The sequence below is a fragment of the Aquarana catesbeiana genome, linkage group LG08 (assembly GCF_042186555.1).
Source record: "Aquarana catesbeiana isolate 2022-GZ linkage group LG08, ASM4218655v1, whole genome shotgun sequence".
Lineage (NCBI taxonomy): Eukaryota > Metazoa > Chordata > Amphibia > Anura > Ranidae > Aquarana > Aquarana catesbeiana.
This window is the reverse complement of record NC_133331.1, coordinates 252,501,461-252,516,322: the sequence shown is the minus strand read 5'-3', so window position 1 is coordinate 252,516,322 and position 14,862 is coordinate 252,501,461. Positions and strand designations below refer to the sequence as shown.

The 14,862-nt window shown below is 44.7% G+C and overlaps 1 long non-coding RNA gene across 1 annotated transcript in view; it reads right to left on the bottom strand.

The window, feature by feature from the left end:
• The window catches only part of LOC141105349 (uncharacterized), a 30,043-nt gene extending 22,129 nt beyond the window's left edge, over positions 1-7,914 (bottom strand). The window contains exon 1 of the long non-coding RNA XR_012235579.1: positions 7,813-7,914. This is a non-coding gene — a long non-coding RNA (uncharacterized lncRNA). The remainder of the gene's footprint in view (positions 1-7,812) is intronic.
• Positions 7,915-14,862: the final 6,948 nt, after the last annotated feature.

Here is a 14,862-nt window from a genome sequence, read left to right as displayed (position 1 = left end):
TAAGAAAGTTTGTTAAAATCCTTGCAATGTGCATAGATCAGCCAGAGGGGAATGTTTTTTTCTCAACAAAATTGGAGTTACTCTTTAACCACTTGCTGACCACCACCACGCTGATATACGTCGGCACATTGGCAGCGGTGGTCAAATGGGCATACTTGTACGTCTCTTAATTGGCGGTGCTAGCGGGACCGGCAGACTCGATGTCCGCCGGCCTCCCGGCAATCGTATCACGGAGCCGCAGAACGGGGAAGCGCCTATGTAAACAAAGCATTTCCTGACAGACTCTATGGCAGCCTACGTGTGGGTTAACCCCACCTCCTCTCCAATGCTATAGGACCCCATTCCCATAAATGAGTACTCACCTCTAGCTACTGCAGTCCTTTTTTGTCCTCCTCCAATGGACCTACACATGCTGTTCGCGTCAGGTCGCATAGATCCAGGATTTGGCATACCTTATGCGGTGCAGCTCAGAGCCCAGCCACGGGCGGGCGAGTAGCTTTAGAGGCTGGAGTTTTCCCCTATGGTGGATGGGTGGTCGCCTCTGTATGCCCGATGGACGAACACATCAATGGCTGGCAAGGTCTGCAATATCCTTATTCTCTCCTCCATGGCAGTGTCTCTGTGTTTGTTCCCCTTTGCGTTTATGGCCTTGGGCTGTTTCCTTTCCCTATATTCTAACATTTGGTAGTATATCTCCTCCTCATGGTGGCTGGAGCGCTTGTGCGTTCCAGCCCGCCACAACACTTCCGGGTCGCGGCTGTCCCGGCTGCTCGCGCTTGCGCAGTAGCCGCCTCGAGAGCGAGGCTTGGCTCGCGCATGCGCAGATCGGCAGAACACTCGGCGGCCACGCAGGTGCTGTTTGGCCGCCGTCCCATAGCGCGTGCTCAACGGGAGGCGGTGATGTCACGGGCGGGGAATTTAAATCTGACCTCCAGCTCCTGTTAAAATGAGATTTCCCCTGGCAGAGAAAGGAGGCAGACAGTTCCCCTGCTCTGGTCTGCATTATTCCTAAGTGGGTGGCTGATAATTGCAATACATATATATGTATTTTATTTATTAACTTTTTATTTAAAAGATAAAATAATAAAATGTATAATAATGTTAAATATGGATGTGTAAATATATATGTGGATATATATATATATATATATATATATATATATATCTGTTAGAGGAGCAAGTTTCAAATTCTCCTCATTGGTACCTTGGCTTTTTTCAGGCCATTTTCTGCAGACTGCGTGACGTTCCTCATCCAAGACCATGGACAAGTCACCGCCTTTAAGTGGCCAGCCCTCACGCACAAGGTATGTGTTTGTGAGGGGAGGGGTTGAGGTACAGTCGCAAATATTTGCGGTTCTGATATTATATCTTGCCCCCCCCCCCTTTTCTGTTTCTTCTCCAGCCCTTTCAGGTCGGACCCTCAGGTCAAGGTCCAGAATGACAGAGACCTTGCCAGGCCACAATATCATTCATTATCTAGATCCAGAAGAGACTCCCTGTCCGGATCTCACCACCAGAGGAGAGCCCTTCCAGGTCGGACCCTCAGGTCAAGGTCCAGAATGACAGAGACCTTGCCAGGCCACAATATCATTCATCATCTAGATCCAGACGAGACTCCCCGTCCGGATCTCACCACCAGAGGAGACGTTCTCATTCCTCCTCCAGACACCGCTCCCACCGCCATGACAGCTGCTCTAATCGTAGAGCCTGTTGGGGATGTGGGACACGAGTCCCGAAGGACAAGTCCTTGTGTGACCGTTGCTATGCCCGTGCGGTTGGAGAAAAGGAGACGGAAAACCAGCGTTTAGAGTCTCTTGTGAAACGTGTGGTGCAACAATCCCTAAAAGAGATGGATACACCCCACACAATGAGCCAGTCCACTACTTTGTCTTGCCCGCCGGCTGACGAGGCCCGTCATGGTCCGGGCACTTCCCAGCCCTACGTTGCCTCTCTTGACTCTTCGGATGATGAACCTGAAGACGAAGAGGACATCGGAGGCTTTGACTTCGCTATGGTTTCACCATTAATCAAAGCAATCAAGGAGGCCCTGAAGTGGGAAGACCCCTCCACTCCCCCAGCTAAACAGAAAAAATTCTTCAAACATCTGGGGAAAAAAACGCTTGAATTTTCCGCTTCTTCCTGAACTAAAGAACATTATTGATGAGGAATGGAGTAAGATGGAGAAGAAGTCCTCCATGTCAAGTAAAATCTCCAGATTATACCCCTTCAAGTCAGAAGAAGTGAAGTGTCTGGAAAATACTCCCCTTGTGGACGCAGCCCTAATGTGTCTGCCCAAACACGTTATTCTTCCCTTGGAAGATGCAGTGTCCTTCAAAGATGAGCTCGAGAGGAAGATAGATCAGGATCTAAAGAGAATTTATGGGCTTGCCGATATGGCCTGTAAACCTGCCTTGGCACTAGCAGCCATGTCGAAGGCCATGGAAGCCTGGACGGAGAATGTAGACTCCTTCCTCAGGGGCATCTCAGAGGAACTGGCGGAACTAAAGCTGGCAGCAGTCTTTCTGGGGGAGGCATCTATTGATTTGATCCGCCTACTGGCACAAATTATGTTGTCGATTACGGCTAAGAGGGCCTTATGGTTGTGCCCCTGGCTCGCCGACCTGGTTTCAAAGCAAGCCTGGTGTAAAATGCCCTTTGAGGGGTCCTCACTGTTTGGCAACAAGCTAGATGATGCCATAACACGAGCCATGGGCGGTAAGTCAGGCTTCCTTCCCCAGGACAGGCGTCTGCTCAGTCAGAAGAAACCCCAGTTTAGAAGACGCAGCCCGGAGAGCTTTTATAAGCCTGGCTGAGACTTCAGGAAAAATTGGAGCTGAGGGCAGGCATCTTTTCATAAGCCCGCTAAAAGCCAGACATCCGGCAGGCGTGAGCAGGCTAAGTCTTTTTGAGATTGCGCCCGCCCAGGCGGGTCGGGTGGGGGCTCATCTGCTCCTCTTCCTGCACGTCTGGGTGGCCTCAATCTCAGACTTCTGGGTTATAAGGACAGTCTCGTCAGGTCACAGATGGGCTTTCTCCAGTACTCGTCTCCACTCTACTTCCTTGTTCAGAGGAACAGAGACAAGTGTTGTTGTCCTACGTGGACCTTCTGAAGACTCAGGGAGCAGTGGTACACGTCCCAAAGGACAAATGGTTCCAGGGTATATACTCCCCTCTCTTCCTAGTTCAAAAGAAGAGTGGCTCTTGGCGCCCAGTCATAGACCTGACCTACCGCAACAAATTCATTGAGCATGGAAAGTTCAAAATGGAAACCCTGTCAAACATCCAGCAAGCCAAACAGCCAGGCGATTGGATGATTTCAATCGTCTTGAAGGACGCTTATTTGCACATGCTGGTAGAAAAGAAATTTCACAAATATCTCTGATTCCAAGTCGGGCAAGAGCACCTACAATTTATCTGCCTCCCCTTCGGGCTGACAACGTCCCCCCAGGTCTTTTCAAAGGTTCTCCTGGCCACAATGGCTCTCATCAGATTAAAAGGGGTACGTCTTTACCATTACCTCGACGACCTCCTAGTGTTGTCTCAAAACAGAGAGCAGTTGCTGGTCCACCGGGAGCAAGTGATCTCCACCCTGTCCAGCTTTGGGTGGCTCCTGAACTTAGAAAAAAGTCATCTAGACCCAGCTCAACGCCTAATATACTTAGGAGCTCAGTTCGATACAGTGGAAAACACCATCTCCCTTCCATTAGAGAAGATCCTGACTGAGACAGAATTTCTCGGGCCCTACACGCCCCGCACCTGAAAGCCTCCCAGTGCCTGGAAATTGTCGGCACAATGGTTTCCACGACTCCCATGATCAAATGGGCCTTGTGGAGGTTACATCCCTTCCAGTCAGGTTTCCTACAGCAATGGAAGACAGGGGACAAGAACCAAATTATCCACATAACTACGACAATGAGGAACAACCTCTTCTGGTGGCTTCAGCGCAAAAACCTTCTGACTTGCCACTCTATTGCTCCCATCTCTTGGGTCACGGTCACGACCGACGCCAGCGGTACCGGTTGGGGAGCCCTCTGCGGATCGAACCTTGCTCAGGGCAAGTGGGATATCTGCCTCCCCGACCCGGGCTCGAACACCCTGGAACTTCGAGCGGCCTGGTGTGCTCTCCAGTCCTTCTCTCACCTTCTGAAAGGGGAGTCAGTGTTATTAAGGATGGACAACACCACGGCGGTCTTCTATGTGAAGAGACAAGGGGGTACTCGGAGCTCCACACTCCTTCGAGAAGTCAAACCCATTCTATCATGGGCACAGAAGAACCTTTCCAACATCTCAGCAGTGTTCGTCCCAGGAGTCCAAAACACTCAAGCGGACTTCCTATCACATACCCAGTTGGACAACAACGAGTGGTCCCTTCATGTACAGACGTTCAAGTGGATCCTGTCGCTGGGAAAAGATCTGTTCGCTTCCCTCTGCAATTTCAAGCTGAAGAAATTTTATACCCGAGGCCGTTGCAGCCAGGCCTTCAGAACAGACGCCCTGACGGATCAGTGGAGGTTCAGGAGGGCGTATGCCTTTCCTCCACTTCCAGTTATCCTGAGATTCCTGCAGAGGCAGTGGAAGCAGTCGAAGTGGTGACAATAGCTCCCTATTGGCCGAACAGGCCTTGGTTCCCCCTCCTTATCCAACTCAGTGCCTCTCCCTCTCAGACCGGACCTTCTTTCTCAGGGGGCAGTCCTACACCCTTGTCTGGCAGTACTGAGATGGTCTGGTTCTTGAGAGGGAGAGGCTAGAATCTCTTGGGTGCGCCTCAAAAGTGATCTCCACCCTCATGAGTTCAAGAAGATCAAGCTCTGAAGTCTATTGGAGAATCTGGACCAAATTTGTGGAAGTTTGCTCTTCTACGGACAAGTCTTTTAGACATCCAGAAGTCCAGGATGTTCTTCCTTCAAACGGGTCTAGATCTACCCTTATCTATCATCTCTCTTAGAGTCCAAGTATCTGCCTTGTCGGTCTTCTCCAGTACTTCATGGGCGGTTCATCCCTTTATTTTGCAATTTTTCCATGGGGCAGCAAGGCTCAAGCCCCAAAGAAAACTCAGATTTCCCAAGTGGGACCTTCCACTTGTCCTTGACTCAATCTCTGGACTCAGTACCATGGGGCCCTCCCCGCTTTCCATCAAGGACTTTTCAGCAAAAGTCGCCTTTTTAGTAGCCGTCACCTCGGCTAAAAGGGTCTCTGAGATCGGATCACTGGGTCATGAAGAACCCTTCTTGAAGTTTTTCCCGGATCGTGTAGTTCTCATTCTTATGCTGGGTTCAAACCCGAAAGTGTCTTCGGTGTTCCAGGAGAATCAGGAGATCGTCTTACCTACATTCAGGTCCCCGGGGTCCACTGAAACTCACCCCCTGGATGCAGGCGAAGCTATAAACTTCTCCCTTTAGATGTTCTGATCATCTCTTTGTCTTGCATTCTGGTAGCAATAAAGGGAAGAAAGCCTCAACCAGGACACTCGCGACCTGGATCGTGCAGACTATCCAGCAAGCATACAGGGCTAAGGGCTTGGCTCCTCCAGACAGCTCACTCCACCAGGGGAATGGCAGCCTCGTGGGCAGCGGCCCGACATGTGGCTCCAGACACCATCTGCAAAGCAGCCTCATGGGCCTCTATTAGTACATACATGTCTCATTACTGCATAAAGCCCGCTTCACTGTCTTCTGTAAACTTTGATTTGAAAATCCTATCGGTTTATAGGACAAATTGAAATTAAAAAGTTTTGTTCAGCATACCCACCCGTGTGGTTGGCTAGTTATTTCCCACACGTAGGCTGCCATGGAGTCTGTCAGGAAAAAGGAAAATTTATTATCAAATACTTACCGTAACTTTCCTTTCTAGCCTACTGTTGGTCAAAGAGTAGGCTAGTTACGGAACGCAGTAGCTAGTGGTGAGTACTCATTTATGGGAATAGGGTCCTATAGTATTGGAGAGGAGGTGGGGTTAACCCACACGTAGGCTGCCATCGAGTCCATCAGGAAAGGAAAAATACAGTAAGTATTTGATAATAAATTTTCCTTTTTCCCCGTTCTGCCTTGTGACATGACAGAGATCAATGCTCTCTGTGATCGCGAGAAGTGATCGCTGTCATGTGAGTTGAAGCTCATCCCCCCACAGTTAGAATCACTCCCTAGGACACACTTAACCCCTTGATCGCCCCCTAGTGTTTAACCCCTTCCCTGCCAGTGTCATTTACACAGTAATCAGTGTATTTTTATAGCACTGATCGCTGTATAAATGACAATGGTCCCAAGATAGTGTCAAAAAGGGCTGATGTGTCTGCCATAATGTCACAGTCACTATAAAAATCGCAGATCGCCACCATTACTAATAATAAAAATAAAAAAAATGCCATAAAACTATACCCTATTTTGTAGACGCTATAACTTTTGCGCAAACCAATCAATTTACGCTTATTGCGTTTTTTTTTACCAAAAATATGTAGAAGAACACATATCGGCCTAAACTGAGGAAAACATTTGTTTTTTTATATATTTTTGGGGATATTTATTATAGCAAAAAGTAAAAAATATTGCTTTTTTTTCAAAATTGTCGCTCTTTTTTTGTTTATAGCACAAAAAATAAAAACCGCAGAGGTGATCAAATACCACCAAAAGAAAGTTCTATTTGTGGGAAAAAAAGGACGTCAATTTTGTTTGGGTGCAACGTCGCACGACAGCACAATTGTCAGTTAAAATGATGCAGTGCCGAATCGCAAAAAGTGCTCTGGTCAGGAAGGGGGTAAAATCTTCCGGGGCTGAAGCGGTTAAAGTGATTTTACCATCTAACAATTTAGGCTGACTTTACGGTTCAAAAGGAACCTGACAAGAACAAATTTGGCTGTGTTGAGGCTCTCAAGGGATCTGAGGCCACCTGAATTTGACAGTTGCCGGCCTTTAGTCTGCTTAATGCACACACTCTGTTCTAAATTTGCACTCTATAAAGTCAGGCAGTTGGTAGCCATTAGAAACATAGAAAAGTGTCAGCAGAAAAAAGACCAAGTGGTCCATCAAGTCTACCCTTTTTTTTTTCTTTTTTTGCTGACTCCCATCCACCCTTAGACCCCTTTCACACTGAGGCACTTTTCAGGCGCTTTCACGCTACAAAAAGCTCACGAAAACCAATTTCCATCAAACTCAATTATTGCTTTCACACCGGGGTGGTGCGCTGGCGGAGCAGTGAAAAAACTTCTGCAAGCAGCATCTTTGGAGCATATTTGAAGCGCTAAAAAAAAGTGCCTCTACAGCGCCCCTCTCCATTGAAATGAATAGGAAGCGCATCAGAAGCTCCTGAAAAGCGCCTCAAATGTGCTTCAAAAGCACCGCAAAAGCACCTCAAAAGCTCCACAAAAGCGTCCAGTGTTTTGTGGGCAGTTTTTAAGCGCCTCAGTGTGAAAACAACCTTACATTCCAGGTAACACAGAAAAAATAATGGTTTAAATTAAAAATAATTTTTTAAGTTTATAAATTGTCAGTTTGTATCATACTGTTTATTGCGATGTATAACATGTTTGATTTACAAATAAAGAATTAATACATGACAAGGGACAGTAAATTAGAGGCAGACTGCTTTGAGGCACAATATGACTGAATGAACCTTCAGCTTGAGCCATCAGATAAATGATGTGCCTTCCCTCTGAATTCTCCAGCTTGAGCTGTTGAGTTCTGTATAAATTATTATCAATACCTTATCAATGTTTATGATGGCTTCTTATCAGCCTGTTTTAGTATATCTCCCTTTGTGTTTCTTTACTATATCACACAGCCAACATAAGGGTAAGTTATTACACTTTTTATCACTTACATAGATGTTGTAAATGTATTCAGAGCACTGGGATGGCAAATACTGAGAATCACACGCGGTTGTATAATCAGGTCTATAGAATACACAGTCCATGACAATTATAATAACTTCAGAAATGGAGACTAGGCTGCACCATATATGCATGCCCAAAGCACCACCAACCTGCAAAAAAGAAGTTTTAATTAGATGATCAGAGAAAAATATTTAAGCATTATATTGATTGAGCATTTTTTTATTCAATGCATGTTTTTACATAGGAAATATCTACTATGTAGGGTCAATCACAAGGGGAGTGGACTTGATGGGAACTAGTGTCTCTGAATCCCTATTAGGCTTTGCCCAGCCAACTTCAAACATTTTTAGGGGCTGTGCTGTCTGTGTCACATTTGCAGTGGCTGGGAGGGAGCTCAGCTATACTGAGGATGGGGTATCTGCATGGATACTCCATCTTAGTGTGTCTCTGCATATGGTGCTTGCCCTAAATGAATGCCCCCCGGACTTTTCGATCGGACTGGTCTGGCAAACTTTCCAGTGGACTTTCGACGGACTTTTGACAGACTTCCGATGGACTTTCTAACGAACGGACTTGCCTGCACACGACCACACCAAAGTCTGACGGATTCGTACGTAATGACGTACACCGGACTAAAATAAGGAAGTTGATAGCCAGTAGCCAATAGCTGCCCTAGCGTTTTTTTTTTATCCGTCGGACTAGCATACAGACGAGAGGATTTCTGGGTCCGGCGGAGTTACGACGTAAAGATTTGAAGCATGTTCCAAATCTAAAGTCCGTCAGATTTGCGACTGGAAAAGTCCGCTGAAGGTCCGGTGAAGCCCACACACGATCGGATTGTCCGCCAGATTTGGTCCGTCGGCGTCCGTCAGACCAGTCTGGTCGAAAAGTCCGACTGTGTGTACGCCCCATAAGAGGCACATAAATCTGTTGCCCCCACTGAGATTTGTTGTTTGGAGGCATGTTGGAATGCTAAAGTGTGTTGTAGACACTCTTTATGAATTGTTCTGTGTATGACATGAATATGTGTACCTGTGTAGGCACACTTTTTAAGTCTAACTACAAAGTTGTATACTTAAATAATAATATCGCTGTCATGTCCCAGAAATGCATCTAATAAATGGTGAATTATCTCAATAATCAGTAGTGGTTCACAGACTACAAGTTTGTGATTATTACATCCCTTCAGACAGTGATAACTTATAAACAAGGCCACAAGTGGAGTATTTAAAGTGGTGTTCCGGCCGAAATTATACTTTTTAAATAAAAATACCAATATAATACACAAGCTTAATGTATTCTAGTAAAGTTAGTCTGTAAATTAAGGTCTGTTTTGTTAGTTTATAGCAGTAGTTTGTTATTTTATAAACTTACAGCAGGCCGTGGCCATCTTAGGTGTGGGCATCTGAAGCCAGACTGTATTTCTTACTGGATCTCATCCTTGCAGATCTCACACATGCTCAGTGCAGCACAAGCAGTGTAATAGGTTTCAGGTCAGGTTTCCATAGCAACGGCAGTTTTAGAGGAAGTTGCCGCCCCACATGCTCAGTGCAGCACAAGCAGTGTAATAGGTTTCAGGTCAGGTTTCCATAGCAACGGCAGTTTCAGAGGAAGTTGCCGCCCCTTCCCAGAAGGCATTGCAAACAGGAAATGATGCGATGGGCCGCGGCCAGGGAGGAGGAAGTGAAAAATGAACACAGCAGATATACAGTAGGTGCTGAGAAAAAAAAAATACAAAAATATCCAATTTGTTTACAGTGCACAGTTTAGTGAGGGAGGCTGAAGAGTTGTAAAAGTGGGTGGAACTCCACTTTAAATCTGTGTCACTAATAAGGATGAGCTGAAGAAGGCGGGGTCACCCGTTTATGTCACCATCAACATGGGGACAAGGTGCTTTGTGGGTGACTCCAAAGCACCCTCCCCATGTTGAGGGCATGTGGCCTGGTACGGTTCAGGAGGAGAACTGGATACAAGTACATGGTACAGCAGGCACATATTCTTTAAAATCCAAAGCAGGACCAAGCAGCGAAATCAGCTGAAAAGATCATACCAACAATCTCCATATAATGTACATATATAGAGTAGACTGTCCTTTGTAAGACAATTCTGAAAGACAATTATTTTCACTTTCAACAAGCTTATTTTAGGCGACCAGGAAGTACAATGTTTGTTGGCTTTTTAGAAATAAAGTTTGTTTATCTTTCACAGCTTAACCTGGACAAAGTCACTTTTTGGAAAAGGTACATCAATGATGTTTATTGATATGGATAAATATCAATAAATATACGATATTTTTTATTTTATTTGTACGATATTTTTTATTTTATTTATTTATTGTTTTTAAGGTTGAACTGGATTGACTTGTGTCTTTTTTCAACCTGACTAACTATGTAACTATGTAACTATAAATATAGATGTGGAATTTCATGTTTTTGTTGAATTCCTTGAAGGGATTGTAAGGGTTCGTGTTTTTTAACCACTTAAGCCTCGGACCATTTGGCTGGCCAAAAACCCAAGCACTTTTTGCGATTCGGCACTGCGTCGCTTTAACTAACAATTGCGCGGTCGTGCGACGTGGCTCCCAAACAAAATTGACGTCCTTTTTTCCCACAAATAAAGCTTCCTTTTGGTGGTATTTTATCACCTCTGCGGTTTTTATTTTTTGCGCTATAAACAAAAAATAGCGACAATTTTGAAAAAAAACGCATTATTTTTTACTTTTTGCTATAATAAATATCCCCAAAAATATATAAAAAAACATTTTCCTCAGTTTAGGCCGATACGTATTCTTCTACATATTTTTGGTAAAAAAAAACGCAATAAGTGTTTATTGATTGGTTTGCTCAAAAGTTATATCGTTTACAAAATAGGGGATAGTTTTATGGCATTTTTATTAATATTTTTTTTTAATTATTAGTAATGGTGGCGATCAGCGATTTTTATCATAACTGCAACATTATGGCGGACAAATTGGACACTTTTGGTGCGATTTTGGGACCATTCACATTTATACAGCGATCAGTGCAATTAAAAATGCATTGATTACTGTGTACATGTGAAGGGGTTAACCACTAGGTGGCGCTGTAGGGGTTAAGTGTATCCTAGGGAGTGATTCTAACTGTGGGGGGGAGGGGCTATGTGTGACACGACATTGATCACCGCTCCCAATTACAGGGAGCTGTGATCAGTGACAGTGTCACTAGACAGAACGGGGAAAAGCTTGTTTACATTAGCACCTCCCCGTTCTTCCTCACCGTGAGACGATCGCGGTTATCCCTGTGGACATCGAGTACGCAGGACCCGCGAACACGCTCGCGAGACTCCCGGCGGCATGCGAGCAACCCCGCCCGCAAGCCGCCTCTTAAAGGGCAATGTACAGGTGAGTGATTCTGCCTGTATGTGTCCTTCTGCCGACGTATATCGGCGTGAGGTGGTCGGGAAGCGGTTAACCGCAATGCATCCTATGCATTAAGGTGAAAAAACACCTGGCAGTCACCGGCCCCCTAGCCCCCCCGTTTTACTTACCTGAACCCCTTCATTCAGTTGGCAGGGACGTGCTGTCTCTCTCTCCACGGGGTCCCGGCTCTTGATTTGATAGATTGATAGCAGCGCAGCCATTGGTTCCCACTGCTGTCAATCAAATCCAATGACGCGGGTGCCGGGGGGCGGGGCCGAGTCCTGCATTCGGCCTCTATGGAAGCAAATGATGGACTCGGGAGCATGCCCGCAAGGTAACCCTCTCAGGAGAGCGCTTCTCCCAGAGGGTTATCTGATGCAGAGAGGAGCCGCGAGAGCCCCCGGGGGACCCCAGAAGAGCAGGTTCGGGGCCACTGTGGAGGTAAGTATGATATGTTTGTTATTTAAAAAAAAAAAAATACCCTTACAATCACTTATGCCCCGTACACACGGTCGGATTTTCCTACGGAAAATGTGTGATAGGACCTTGTTGTCGGAAATTCCGACCGTGTGTAGGCTCCATCACACATTTTCCATCGGATTTTCCGACACACAAAGTTTGAGAGCAGGATATAAAATTTTCCGACAACAAAATCCATTGTTGGAAATTCCGATCGTGTGTACACAAATCCGACGGAAAAAGTGCCACGCATGCTCAGAATAAATAAAGGGATGAAAGCTATTGGCCACTGCCCCGTTTATAGTCCCGATGTACGTGTTTTACGTCATCGCGTTTAGAATGATCAGATTTTCCGACAACTTTGTGTGACCGTGTGTATGCAAGACAAGTTTGAGCCAACATCCGTCGGAAAAAATCCATGGATTTTGTTGTTGGAATGTCCGAACAAAGTCCGACCGTGTGTACAGGGCATAACACTTTGCCTCCTAGCAGTGTCTTAAATATCTTGAATACTTCACCACTAATATAAATTTTCTTGATTTTGAGATCTCTATTCATAAAGAATCTTTTGTCATCTCCTTATACCTTAAACCCACAAATTGTGATAGGCTTCTTCACTGCAACAGTGCGCATCCCAGACACCTTGTCAAGATTTTATGAATCTCAAAAGTTGCAGGTTTTTAGGATTTTCTCTTATGTTGATGATTAGGTTAATAAGTTAATAACATGTTGAATAATAGGAATTAAAACAAGCACTTTTAGAACTCCAATACAAAGAAAGAATTAACAGAATACCATTTGTTGAATCAAGCTGTTTTGCTTGAACTGCATCTGAACTTTATTTTAACTTTATAATCTGTGCACATTGCATCTAACTTTTTGTTTAACAGCCTCCCCTGCCGGTCTATGGAACAAACACAACAATCCAATTTCATTTGTTTCAGGCCAATTCTGTTAATAAGTTTGCCAAGCCACGATTTAATAAATTATAACAATACATATTACAACTGTTATCATTTTTACAACTGTAACATACAGTGGGGACAGAAAGTATTCAGACCCCCCTTAAATTTTTCACTCTTTGTTATATTGCAGCCATTTGCTAAAATCATTTAAGTTGATTTTTTTTCCTCATTAATGTCTGCAAGCCGTGATTATGTCAAATCACGGCTTGCAGACGCCGCTACAGCCATCTCCCAATTCAAATGGGTGGCGGGGATTTTTTGAAGAGGAAAAAGTGAATTTCTATGGATGGAGCTGCTACCAATGACCACATGACATTGCCACAGTCTGATTAAACAAATCAGTTGAATGCCAGAAAAACACGCAAGTCTGCCATGTTGTATGACCTACAGAACGTCTGTGATTTAATCCCCCTACGACGGTCGGAGAGGCTACGGAGCTTGTTTGCCGCTGCGGAAGTGCAGGAGATCTCGGCCAACATTCCTGTATTAGGAAAGAGGGTGGTAATGTAACCAAAGCCACTATCTGTTTAAACTTGCATATTTGCACTGATCTTTTGCAACATACAATCTGCACAATCTGGGTATGAATGTAGACTCTGGGATAGTCTACAGCGATGGACATTGAGCCGCTGATAGCTGACATCCATTGATAATTAAAGGCAGATTCCAATTACAATTATCTACTTCAGCCTGATTAAGGCATCTATCATTTGGCAGTAATCATCAAAGCACTGTGTGATCATCTATTCACTTTTATTTGAATATATTCTGTAAGAGATCTCTATGGTTTTTTTTTATTCTATCAATCTATTTTTTGGAATGGACTCTTTTTTTTGTATGAATTGTTTTGAGCATGTGCATGCAATCAAATGTTTGGACTTTGTCTCATTCCATTCAGTAAGAACTATTAGTATTTTGTGGAGACCCTACAGCCTATTAAACTCTTGTGTAGCATTTTATCCTTTGGTAGATTTATCTATAATTAATCCTCCGCCACCCCGGGGGCCACGCATGCACAATATCCCTTTGCAGTTCATTTATTTTGTTCCTTATTTTTTCACTGGCGATCCTGTGCATCCGAGGTTACTTAGGCGCCTGCACCGTATGTGTTATTTGTATGCCATTGTCTGTCTCTTGTCTGTGTGTCTGCTTTATGGGCATACCACATGTTATCATGCATCTGTTATGCCTTTTTATTGATGTATTTAGGACCAGCTCCATATAAACCTTTTTAGGAGCATACTTGACTGCTGAGGCGCAATGGGCTTAGGTCCCACTTAATGTAACACCAAGGGATAAAATCCCCCACCACCCTTGCCCTTCACTCCATTAAACACAACACTTACAACCATTAGGTTGGAAAGGGCAAGGCCACAGCTTTATTAAATTCCAACACATAACATGTGAACATATTTAACCGGTGCCAGTCACAGTCGTACTGTGAGCACTTAACCAAAAGAGGGAAGTGGTGAACATATTTAAAAAGTACCAGTCACAGTCGTACTGTGAGCACTTAACCAAAAGAGGGAAGTGGTGAACATATTTAACCAGTACCAGTCACAGTCGTACTGTGAGCACTTAACCAAAAGAGGGAAGTGGGGCCTGTCCTTACCATAAGTGCTGGACAGACAACCTATTTCCAATTTTCCATCAAGGGCATAGCCTATTACAGCAACTTTAACTGCTGGCAAGGTCAAGAAAACTGCAGCAAGCTGTGACATACCAAACATAGGAAAAAAGGGGCGGGAGGGTGGGCAGCTCTTCCAACGACTCTTCCGAAAGACCCAGAATTCCCTGGGGCACACGATTTCCTGAGCTCAGGCCCATCCCATCCCCATGTCCCAACCAATTGTTCCCCTTGTCACACACCTAGCCATGCCCCCATCAGTCAAGGCTCTCTTTCCCTAGGGGGCTCAAGAGGCCTTCATTTGTGCAATTATAGCTTTTGATATTTCAATAAATTTTGAGATTTTATTTACTCTCCCATCATTGCCCTCTTTATCCATAGTAGCTGTCTTTGTTCCAGGAAGGTCATCTCCTCTTGTGATTCTCACTGAAACACTATTTTTCTTATATGCTTTGTTCTGGATATGGATATAGCCTCTATATGTGAGGAGTGGCATTGGGCGAGCGATTATTATTTATTTAATGGCATAGGGTGTAAGGGTGGACCCTCCCCTTTTTGTTTTTGTTTTTTCCCAGAAAATTTTAAGGGG